Below are 12,347 nucleotides of genomic sequence, written 5' to 3'. Positions count from 1 at the left end.
TGATAAAAATTGGGCAGCTCTTTTTAACTTTTAGACTCTAAATTAATTAAAATTCACAATACTGTTACTAAATAGAATAATTTGTATTATATATTTGTCAAATATTAAATAATATTGACAAAAAAAAAGGATTGTAAGCAAACAAGAGCTTCTGGGCACTTCTACATTCTGAATTAAAAGTTGATATTTTGGCCATGTTTTGAATGTTAAAGCTTTTTTCCAGTTTGCAGAGCACTACAGCGGTGACTTTTGGAAACTTAAATGTTTGCAATAACCTTCCACTTTTATCAATATTTAGTTGGTGCGTTATGTAGGAGCAAATTGTTCAGCATTTGTTATTATTTTTTTGTTTTTTTATTTGATTTTTGGATATCATAATAACAAAGCGTCATTATTCCAGTGGTGATTCATCAGGTGCATGTATTTCTTTGAAAGCTGCAGGAGTGAAGAATTTTGTTGATGGCAAAACTTTCCTAGAAAAGTTTTATTATTATTAAAACATTTCTATTATTATTGGATGGATACAGGGCATGCAATATAAATAAACCACTGCTTCTAAAAGATCTGTGGATTTTATCACAAACTTCTCTTTAGTGTTGAATTTTTATTTTTGCTGTTGCCAGAATTTTTTTTTTTTTTAAAATCAGTAATTTTCTTGTTACTCTCTGGTTCTATTCTATCATTCATCATGAAATTTCCAGAGGTTTTAGTGGTCAGTGGTTAACAATAAAAGGCAACAGAATCATTTTCAAAAACTCCTGATGAAAGCCTAGGAAGGAGGAATAATTAAAAAAAAAAAACTCATTTATTTTTTGAGAAACTTTATTTCATAATTATTTAGATTTTAGAGTAGATCTTACTTTTGGTGTTTGGTGATCTGTGAATGGGATGATTGCAAACTAGTGCGATCCATGTGTTGCTGCTAGCTCTCCTTGGAAAGCTATAGCAATAAGGAATAATTATATTAATGGGAAAAATTTTCTTGAAATAAGGTTTGTTTTATAATAATAATAATTTTGCTTTTTAAAATAAGTATAATATACATTTTTACGTAAAACTTATTATTCGTGAGGTGGAGGTAACAATAGATCACAGATTTATAGCGATAAGAAATTGTTTTTGTAATTAAAAATGATTTTGCAATACTATAAATTTAAGAATTGTAATTAAAATCTATCAATAATTTTGAAGGTGTGGGTGTGAGCTGTGAGTTACTGGTTAAAAAGAGCGAGAAAAATGGCATTGTAATATAAATTACTTTAGGAAAGGATTCGCAAGATTCAACTAATGCTAAAGGTGGCGAGGGTTATTCAAGAGTGAATTCAAACAGGGTATGTAGTTATAAAATATTCAAATAATTAAAATTCCTATAATCTATAAAATTTAATTGTTTAGATTCGTAAATCACAAAATTAATTGATCAGTTAATTGAAGTGCTTCGTCGCCTTCAAGATTTCATTATCAGGGTTGCACTAGTTCCTTACAAGCAAAAGTAACATTCATTGATACAAAATTGTAAGGTACGAAATTAAAGCGGATTGTGGGGTGAAACTGATCACTGATTTGGTAGCTCACTAATCCGAATAGAATGTTCAGATATTTGCAATGTCTCCGTGTTATCGAGTTGTTAAGTAACTGTTAAAATAAATTTAAATAATCTGTATAAATAAAAACTGAAATATAAATAAAATTAACTAAACTTATTAGCATTAAATAATTTATACAATTCAGTTTTAAATATTGCTATCGTAGTACTATGGGTTATTGTTGGAGGTAAAGATATCCATCATGAAGAGGATTGAATAAGAAATGAATTTTTGCAACTAACGGTACTCAATAGAGAAAGAATTAAGTATCAATTTCTGTGGTGTTTTTGAGGTCTAATCTAACGAATATCAAATAAATATTACAGGTGTTTAATCCTGAAGAGCATTACAAGAAGTTGTTCCCTAGGAAATACTTGCTTCAGTACTTCACACATAGCCAACGAAGAAAGATGAAGTGGAGGGTAATGTGTTCATGTCTATTTCAATTCAAAATATAAAGGACGTAGAAATTATGAGACCTTAGTAATTTTAAGTTCAGCTCTGCAGGTATCATTACACATCAGCGAACAGTAATCAAGGTAAGGAAATATTGTTGCAACGAACTATTTATGTAGTGAATAATGTACAGAATGTTTTAAATATATTTTATTTGGTACGTTTTTGAAATTTTTTTAGAAAGGATATTAACCTGATTATTCCACGATGTATTGTGATTGTGACACGTAAACATTTTGCTGATATGACGTATGGAGTAGAATTCTGATCCGCAGTAATTTTTAAAATGGAACTATTGTTAACATATCTGGCTCTTACAATAATCAGGGTTTTGGTTTTAGAAATATTAAACATAATGTGGATGGTTTTATAGCTTACTAGATTTGCTGTTGGAATATGTTTTCGGGTCGTTCTTAACCTCTATGTATCTGTTTTTCTCGATGAAGTCTTCCATCTTTTTGTAAATATAGTCTGAACTATATTAACATTAACTATATAATCTGAACTGAGTTGCCTATGCCCGCTTTGTTAATTGGTGATTATTGTCTTTTTTTGTGATTTAGGTTTATTGTGATTCAGTGTTCCTGATTGTTTAGTTCTATGTCTTCAGTTTAGTATGTGTATTTTTGATAATTTCAGCCGCTAAATGTCGTTCGCGAACTTTTTTTATAATGAAGTAATTTTACTGCCATTCCTGTATCGATCGTTAGATGCTCGATGTTTTTGATGTAGTTATTAGTTTTGATATGATATTAATATAAGTTCTTTTTCGATATTTTTCAAAATAATGAAGTAGTGGGGAGTAGTAATAAATGGTTGTTCATAAAAACTGAATACTTTAGTGAAATCTTGATCATTGGATTAATTTATTTAAAACCCGGTGTCAATTAATTATGAGTTCATTTGTTAATGTTTTAACGGATATTATTTTGAGATTGGTGGAGATTACAATTGTAGGGTTGGTAATTTAAATAATCTCGATCAGGAACTTTTTTATGAATCTGTTTTTTCTTGTGATCGTTTGTCAATGGATGGAAAAGTAACAGCAGAGGACAGAATCTAGTTGATATCAAGCAAGATTTGGGATTAATTCTATGTAACGGTCGCTCTTCGAGTGATACTCCTGCTCATTATACATTTTTGGGGCACAATGGCAACAGTGTGATTGATTTACTTAGGATAAATTATTTAATGCTAGAGGAATGTGTGGATTTTAAAATAAATACTAACTTTGCTAATCTTTCAGATCACTTATTGTGTGAAATTACGGTTAGAACAGAACTTTTTTGTGAAACACAGACTATAAATAAAACAATAGTTAAACCAACTGAAACATCGTTGACTTTCTTTGGTGAGGTTCTAGAGAGCTCCCCCAATATTTATTTTAATAGTAAGTCAATAAACGATTTAAGTGAAAATTTTATCTATTCTCTTCAAACTGGCGCGCATGATGTAGGTATTATTATAAATATAACTATTAATGGGAAAACAGTTAATACACTTAACAGGCGGTTCAACAAAGACTGTAAAGAGGCCAAAAGTTTGGTTAATAGGTGTTTAACGGATTACAGGAGTGGATTCTCTGAAGAATATCTGAAATTATATACCTCTGCTAAAAAATGTTATAATAGAAAATTAGTTACGGCAAAGAAACAGTATAATGAATATATCAAAACACAGTTTAGGAACACTAAGGACCAAAAACAGTTTTGGAGTCTAGTTAAAGTTGCAGGCTGAAACTTTTTCTAACCCCATTGATTTAAAAACATGGGAAATGGTTTATAAGGAATTGTATAAAGTAAACACGCCTAACTGTGCTGACATTGATTATTCTGGTGTTTATTATCCAGAATTAGATGACCTATTCTCAATGAATTAACTTCTTAAAAGTATTAATAGTTCTAAAACAAACAAATCACCTGGGTTAGAGCTGGTTCCTAATGAGTGCTTCAAGTCTCTCACACCTGCCTGGATTCATTATCTACTGAATATGTATAATGAGATATGGAGTCAAGAAGTCATACTGGAAAAGTGGGGCTTAATAAAACTAATTTTATTACATAAAAAGGGCGATCCTCATGATCCGGCCAATTACAGAGGCATTGCACTTGTAAACTGCGTCGTTAAAATTTTTACCCAAATGTTAAGAACTCATCTGACAATGTGGGCAGAAAGCAACAATGTCATTCCCGATGAACAGTTAGGCTTCCGCGCTCATAGAGGCTGTTCTGATGCAATATTTGTTCTCTAATCGGCTATCAATCTACAGCTGACAGTGAAAAACAGGAAGGTGTACGTAATTTTCGTTGATTTTCGAAAGGCCTTCGATACAGTGCCGCACGATAAGTTATGGCAAAAATTATTTAGTATTGGAGTAAGTCCGAAATACATACGTGTCATTAAAGGAATATACAAACTTGCAAATACTATCATTGAAAAGAAAAATATTCAATCTGAGTTAATAGATGTTACCAGTGGAGTTTTGCAAGGTGAAAGCCTGAGTCCTCTGCTGTTCACTTTATACATTAGTGATATTGTGGAATACTTTATAAAGTTGTAAAAAAGGAGCATGTGTCATTAATATAAACAGTAAGCAAGACCTGATAATGTTATTGTACGCAGATGATATTGCAATTTCAGCCTACTCATGGCATGATGTTTAACTGAAATTAAAGTTATAAAACGATTATTGTATTGAAAATGACTTACAAGTAAATATTACAAAAACAGATGTAATGCCGTTTACAAAAGCTGGACATTTTAAAATAAATAATAGATTTAGGTACAATGAGCGAGCAGCCGCTAAATTTAGTAAAATCTTTTAATTATTTAGGTGTGCCACTGTCTTCATTGGGAAAGTTTAGAAAAGCTTGCGATTATTTTGTAAATAAAAGCGAGGTGGTTATTCCTAGAGTAATGAGCATATTATCTCGCTATAAATCTGATGATTGGAACTCTAGAATGATTAAATTCTGGCACAAACTGTTAACATTACATAATAATCAAATTCAGAAAATCTGTTATCTAAAAGTAGTTCATGAAATCAATAATACAAATATTCCTGACAATTGGTGTTCACGTTTAAAAAATATGTTATACAGCATCGGTGCCACAGGTATTTGGAACAGTCAAGATCCAGTCCTACTGGATCAATTTAAAAATTGCATTTCAGAATAACCTTTTGTGTAAAGATGTAGATAATGTTCTGAAGTCCAGGTTTAACTTCCACTACAGGTTAGTAAGTGCTTTAGGCATCGAGGAGCATTTTCTTAATGTTAACGTGAACATTGCTATTTTAAGATTATTTGTACAGTTAAGGCTTGTTAGCAATAAATCTCCTAGTTTTTTCATAATGGGGAGGAAATTTAAATTTAAGCCAGAAAACCTCTGTTTTACCTGTTCCTTGTTTAAATCTGTCACGTTAGAACATTTCTTAATAGAGTGCCCTTACTACAGTCCCTTAAGGTATTAATTTTTAAGGTATTGGAAATAGTTTCCCTTTTGACTTTCCGCTCTAAATTAGATTTGCAGAATTTGTACCTTTTTGTAACTCAAGCTTTGGAAAAGCGGCAAAAAGCAGGTAAAATATTAGGGCTCAAGTAAAATTCTCAGTTGAGTTTATTAATGAAAACATAAAATGAAATAACAATAATTTTTAATGAAATGTATCATTTATTTTTGTTTATGTTTATATTATTATTTTTTTTACATTATATTCATTTCATGTATAACATTGAAGTTTATTTATGTTTAGCCAACTCATTGCAGAAAGTTGTAAACTTATAAGCAATAAAGTTATTTATCTAATATAACTTGATTAAACGTGAATTTTCAAACTCAAGAATATGCTAGCTTGTTTTTTGATTTGTCGTAAAATTATCTTTTAATATTTGCCTTTCGACCGTCGAGGTGAACACATCTCCCTAGCCATTACCCATGACATATTATCAAGATTGTATATGTTGAGAGAGGTGTTTTGACTAGATAAGATATTTTTGGGCCGAAGAGCGACGTTCGCCCCTCCTCACTAGTGCGACTCTGCAGTCGTACTGAGGAGACATCTTGTTCGACAGTTGTAGATACGCAGTTTAAGTGCTACCTGTTGGCAAACATATGAACTAAATTTTCTTTACATAGTAAACAAGTCCAGTAAGTGCTGCAACCTGGTGGCAAATATGTGAACAATTTTTTGTTTTTACTTTTTACTGATGCAACTTTTTTTACTTTTTCTAGTTTTTACCTCTTCCTGTTGCCATTTTTTCTAACTGCTATTGCTTTATTTTATTATTTTTTTTATTTAATGTGAACGGAATTTTTAGTTTTATACGTACCTGTAAATTACTTTATTTGCCTCTTATCATTTTTACTCTTTTTTTACTTTCTTTTTATAAAAATAAGAAGTCTATGGGAAAAGAGAAAATACATAATGACGTTTTTAATAATGTATAGATAATTCTTTATTTTGCTACCACTTATACATTTTTCTTTTCTTTCGTACTGCACAAACATTTTAAATTCAATTACATTCTTTTAGGTAATGATTAAAAAATTTACATTTAATTAATTGTAATTTAAAATTATTTACATACATTATAAAATTAAAATTTACATTACATTTTCAACTTCATCCATATATTTTTACAAATAATCGACTGAGTAATAAAAGAATTGGAAGAGTTGCAGTTGGATAGTAACTATGCATTTTTAATGTCTTTTTCACTTTCACTTAATTCGATGAACATTTTTTGCAAGAAGCACTCCAGTTTCGCCTGTTTTAACTCTGGAAAATAACATTATACAATGAGATAGACTGTTTACTGAATGATCCTATAAATAAAACTCAACTTCCTTGAAAATCAATGTTAATTTGTAGAGGTTTAAACAAAAATAGATCAATCTTTTAAAAAGAAAATGCTAGAAAGTTACACTTTGTGTTAAGATTTTACGTATCTACATACTTTTTATATCATTTGAATCACTTATTTATCATTATTTAATTTAAAAATAATTATTTCCTAGTATAAATGAAATAAATGTAATTCTATTTTTTGCATAAATTCACACCCTTCTCATAAGAAATGCATACAACTCCAACTTTAAATGTTTTTTTAGGTTTTACGAATGCTTAATAAGAACATAGTTTCATTAATTGTTTTTACAAAAGATTTTACGATTTATTAACATTTTGTATAACATGTATGCACAACATGTGTGTAACCTTCCTTTCTTAGTCTGCCACCAAGTGTAGGATGTAGTGCGTGATGGTAACTGTCAAAGTAGAAACAGTTAATAATTTTGACCGAAATTAAACTTTTTTTAAGAAAATTGAATACAGAATGGTTTAATTTGGTTGCTACGAACTTTAACTGCTCGATAAAAGATTTACGGATGGATGGATGAGAACCATCTAATAAGTATTACCACCTTGCTGCTGGATGTATAAAAGGTAATCACATCACCTTTCTGTGCTGTAAGCCGGCAAAAAATTAGAAAAGTCGATGGGTGAAAGTAACTGGAAATTAATAAATAATTAATTCGTAAGTTAATAATTTTAACTAAATTCACACCTTGTGTTAGACTGCAGAAATGATAGCTTTTTAAAGTTGAAGTAAAATCTGGTTAATCTTTACAATAGCCCGCGGAGTTGTGGCCTATTTATTTTGAGTGCATGCATTGTAGAGCAAACGTTACCATTTACGAGTGCTTTCAAATAATTCATTGTTAGTTCCCGCACACGCTAGCGGCTATTTAGTTTGAGTTTAGTTCCCGCTACAGTGCCGAGCCTTATCTTTCCTTTTTTTTAACTTCATTTGTCATGTTATTATTCACAGTTTTTATTTTCTTGAAGGCATGAATGATTGTCTGTGTGAGGAAGGCCACATGAAAGTTTTGAGATTTTGTATGGGATGTTGGTTTAATTAGTAATAGATATGTGTGTCCACAAAGAAATGAAACTGATGAAACAAAGCCGTGCGATAGATGAGTAGGGATGACTGTGCAGTCTATAATCTGTAGTCAAAAGCGTTCTATTTTTATCCAGTGCTTTCCAAAACTTTGCCAAGAATGCACAGCTTTCTTGTGGAAATGATTACCTCTATGGACCCTTCTTTACATACAGCAGCACGCCGTTATTAGGTGATTCTCATCAATTCTATTCTGGGGTCTGGGGTATTAAGAAGTCAAGGTAAGCAATCCACTTGCCACTCTGCCTATGTGGGACAGTTCTTCAGGTAATCTTATGTATTATTCATACATTATCAGTATTGCAACAAACTAAAAGTTCCTTTCTCATAAATAATCTTTCCCTTTTAATCGGAATAAGTAATGTTTTAATTTGTATAAAATTTTATTGGATAAATTGGCGAACTCTGTGGCATTTTCAATCAAATAACTGCATTCTTTAGCCAGGTTAACCTTTTCGAAATTAATCTCGCTGTATCTGATCTATTATTTAAAAATACATTTTCTTCGAAAAATTACAATTTTGTTAGAAAAAGGTAATGTTTAAACCATATAAAAATGACGTTATTTCTCCCAATAGAAAGTAATTTATTTTATTCTTGACAAGAATTCATTTATATTAATCAAAAAATATTGTAGTTCATGTTTATTCACCCAAATTAATTTTTTTTCAAAAATATTATTTTTTAATTAAACTATACTTTTTTAACTTAAATTTCATAGAAAAAGGTTCAATTTTAGTCAAGAAAGGTAGCATTAGAGTGTTTCAAAATTAAAATTTGTGTTATAAACGAGTTAACCCATTGCCAATTAACCTTGGTAGTTCTAATTTTGGTTGGAGAAAAGGATAAAATTTAATTGAAATATTCCACGTTAAACTTAAATTCGTAGGCTGCAGCATTTTCTAAAATTGACTAAGAAAACTATTATTTTGAAATGAAACCTATTTTTCTCTGAATATTAACTTCGTTGTAAGTATGTATTTAATTTGTTAGAAAGTGGTAATATCTGTTTACAAGATTTAAACTTAAATTTTTATTTTCAATCATTTAATTCATTTTTTTAATTCCTGTAAGATTAACGTTTCTCTTTAATAATGGTTGAGTGTTAATTTGTAGTATCTTTAGGTAGAACGCTTTATAATTCAAGATTAACTGTTATAAACACTTTATTTCATTGAATAATGATGCTTTTCAGATTGAAACAGCCAATACTGGGAGTACTTCCTGCAAAACTGTTCATCAAATGAAGGTAAAATGAAAAAGACGTGGAGATGACATCCTCCGAAGGGAAATATAAAATAACTTATGTATCTCCTACTAAAAAATGTATAATTTAGTTGTATAATATGTAAGTTTATGTCACAATATAGTTATTATATGAAACTTTTATTTTTGTTAAGATAATGTATAGCTTGGATGAGAATAAAGAAAACACTTGAATTAAAAAAAAAAGTCTATTTATTTGAATACCTATTTTTTTTACACAGACTTAATATTTATATTCTATTATTGTACAAATAAAACAGTAAAAATTATTAAAAAAGCAAAAAGAAGTGCTAAAAAATAATAAAAACTAAAAAAAGGAAAAAATTGGAACAAAAAACATCAAAAATAAAAAATTAGTTCAAGAAAAATTCGGCAGAGAACGCAAAATATAGAAAAAGAAAAAATTAAAAATTAGTTCTAAAAAAATGCGTAAGAGTACGCAGAACATCAAAAAAGTTAATAAAAAATTAGTTCTAAAAAATCCGTTGGGAGGGCGCCACTAAACAGGCAAGTTTGGCAGTTTGTTTACATATGTAAACAACTTTGACAGTTAGTAGTTCTAAAAATGACCACCAGGTTGCACAGCTGTAGTATATATACGTAAACATAAACAAATTTTCTTCAGTACGACTTGAGTGATGCAGGGGGGTATATCGCTCTCGCTCGTCACTCCAAAAACATCGATATTCTAGTCATCACCTCTCTCATAAAACGATATTCTAGTCGTCACCTCTCTCATAAAAGAATCATGATGGTAGTGTAATGGTTATGAAGATGTTGTCGCTTCGACGTTCGGAAAGCAACTATTCTCCCCACCCTGCCCCACCCCCGCGACGAACTTTCTTATATACCCTCTGGAGAGCCATGTTACTATAGCAACGCGTCCCATCACGATGACAACCACCAAACATTCAGCCAACTGCCGCTAGATCGCTCCCATGTCCCGTTTTACCATGCTTAAGACCCTCATGACTTCCAAACTTTTAACCATGCCAACGACTCTCATGACTTCCAAACATTTACCATGCTAACGCCTCTCATGACTTCTACACATTTAACCATGCCAACGACTCTCATGACATATATATACGACCTTGCACTCATATCTAACCATCCTTACGACTCTCATGACTTCCAAACATTTACCCATGCTAACCACTCACATGACTTCCAAACATTTACCATGCTAACGCCTCTCATGACTTCTACACATTTAACCATGCCAACGACTCTCATGACATATATATACGACCTTGCACTCATATCTAACCATCCTTACGACTCTCATGACTTCCTCAAATTTAATCATGCTGGCTACTCTCATGACTTATACAGTACTTCCTTACACTCCCATTTAACCATGCTAGCGACTCTCATGACACATATATGACCTTGCATTCACTTTTAATAATGCTAGTGACTCTCATGACTTATATATTTCTAACTCGCCCACACATTTAACCATGCTGGAGACTCTCACGACTAATATATACGACTTCGCATTCACATTACCCATGCTGGCGACTCTCATGACATATATTCCTAACTCGCGCACACATTTAACCATGCTAACGACTCCCATGACTTTTCATACTTAACCATGTTGGCGACTCTCATGATTTATTTATTATTACCTTGCACTCGCATTTAACCAAGCCGGCGACTCTCATGACTTATACAGCACTATCTTACACTCACATTTAACCATCATGGTAACTTTCTAGACCTTTGCTCTTTCCCACTCTGAACACCCTGTTGGACTAGTCCAAATTATCATATTGAGGATCAGCCCTTGTACAACAGCCCTGCCGGACAGTTTTAATCCCTGCAATTTTGAAATGTCAATAATAGTATTTATTTTTTTCCCCACTACAAAGTGCATATTAATAAGGGCTTAAGCCATGACAGTACATAATAAACCACTGTATTAAATAAAAAATAATAAAACATATAATCAATAATTAATGGAAGAAAGAATAAGCATGGGTCACATTTTTTGTAACCGTAATGAAATGAAAAAAATGAAGGATATTGACTTAGGAAACAATTAGGGCTTAAAAAATTGAATAAAAATGAAAGAAAAATCAAAGACTGAAAAAACTTGATTTATTTTGTGCTTAATAAAGTTGATTGCAAAATACAACATATAATCTAGTAATATGCTAATTTTTCAAGAATATTTATGAAAATGGTTTAAAAATTATTAGCTAGACTGTGTTCTAAGTTATTGAAAAATTATACAGAATTAATGTGCACGTTTTATGTCGAATCTTTCCATCAAATTAAATCTTTCTTTCGACTAATATTAAAATTATTTTTATTCAGATTCAAAGGGAAAGATTTTAATTATATGAAAAATAAAGTTTTGGTAAATGTTTTATTAATAGATCAAACTACCTGAAGAACAGTTCCACTGATGGAGTGATGGTAGATTTCCTTGTTTAGTTTATTATCAGAAATAGAATGGATGCGAATCATCTTATATTTACGGTCTTGCTGCTGGAAGTAAAGAAGAGCCCTTAAAATGATCATGTCATGTGAAAGTCGAGCTTAACGAGCTGTAAGTTGACAAAAGAACGATAATGCCCAAGGATGAAAGCACTAGATAAAAGAAAGAATACTACATTAAACCCTCAGTGGATAATTCGAATTCAATTCAAACTATAACCAAACCTTTTTTACATATAATGTACATATTTTATACATATAATTTAGCTAACTTTGTTACCAAAAGAAAGGAAACCATAGAAATAAACCGTACATCCAGTAATAATAATTATCCAAAAAATGTGAACAACTCAAAAAAAAGAAGTTAACTTCACTAAAATCCCTCTTTCTTTTGAGGAGTTCATTTGTAAAATAAGGTAGTATTATTTTTCAAATTACATCTCAAAACATGCTTATTTATATCACTAAGCATTGACATTTATTATTACCTGAATTTACAATGTATCGTTGATTTTGTCCATCGTAGTGCACTGTTGATTCTCTTACAGGTTTGCACTTTCATCCATTATCAGCGATGATTAATCAGTTTAAATATGGAATGGATTGTGAATTCAACCTCAACCATTTT

General features: G+C 30.8%; 2 long non-coding RNA genes across 5 annotated transcripts; one reads left to right on the top strand and one right to left on the bottom strand.

The window, feature by feature from the left end:
- The first annotated feature begins 252 nt into the window (after nucleotides 1-252).
- On the top strand, nucleotides 253-9,449 carry LOC141447869 (uncharacterized). 4 transcript variants are annotated; one of them, XR_012454638.1, is made up of 4 exons: nucleotides 253-992; nucleotides 1,192-1,331; nucleotides 1,913-2,125; nucleotides 3,289-6,240. It is a non-coding gene; the product is annotated as an uncharacterized lncRNA (long non-coding RNA). The 4 variants fall into 4 exon arrangements; XR_012454636.1 differs by lacking the exon at nucleotides 3,289-6,240 and adding an exon at nucleotides 9,201-9,449 and having other exon boundaries at nucleotides 254-992; XR_012454637.1 differs by lacking the exon at nucleotides 3,289-6,240 and adding an exon at nucleotides 2,223-3,282 and having other exon boundaries at nucleotides 254-992.
- Nucleotides 6,289-12,347, bottom strand: LOC141447870 (uncharacterized). Its single transcript, XR_012454639.1, has 3 exons — nucleotides 12,208-12,347; nucleotides 11,669-11,872; nucleotides 6,289-6,822 (listed from the first exon to the last, which is right to left on the bottom strand). It is a non-coding gene; the product is annotated as an uncharacterized lncRNA (long non-coding RNA).

Source organism: Rhodnius prolixus, unplaced genomic scaffold (genome assembly GCF_049639745.1).
Source record: "Rhodnius prolixus isolate KJV_2025 unplaced genomic scaffold, Rpr scaffold_13, whole genome shotgun sequence".
In the NCBI taxonomy this organism is placed as follows: domain Eukaryota; kingdom Metazoa; phylum Arthropoda; class Insecta; order Hemiptera; family Reduviidae; genus Rhodnius; species Rhodnius prolixus.
This window is presented reverse-complemented; position numbering and strand designations above follow the sequence as displayed.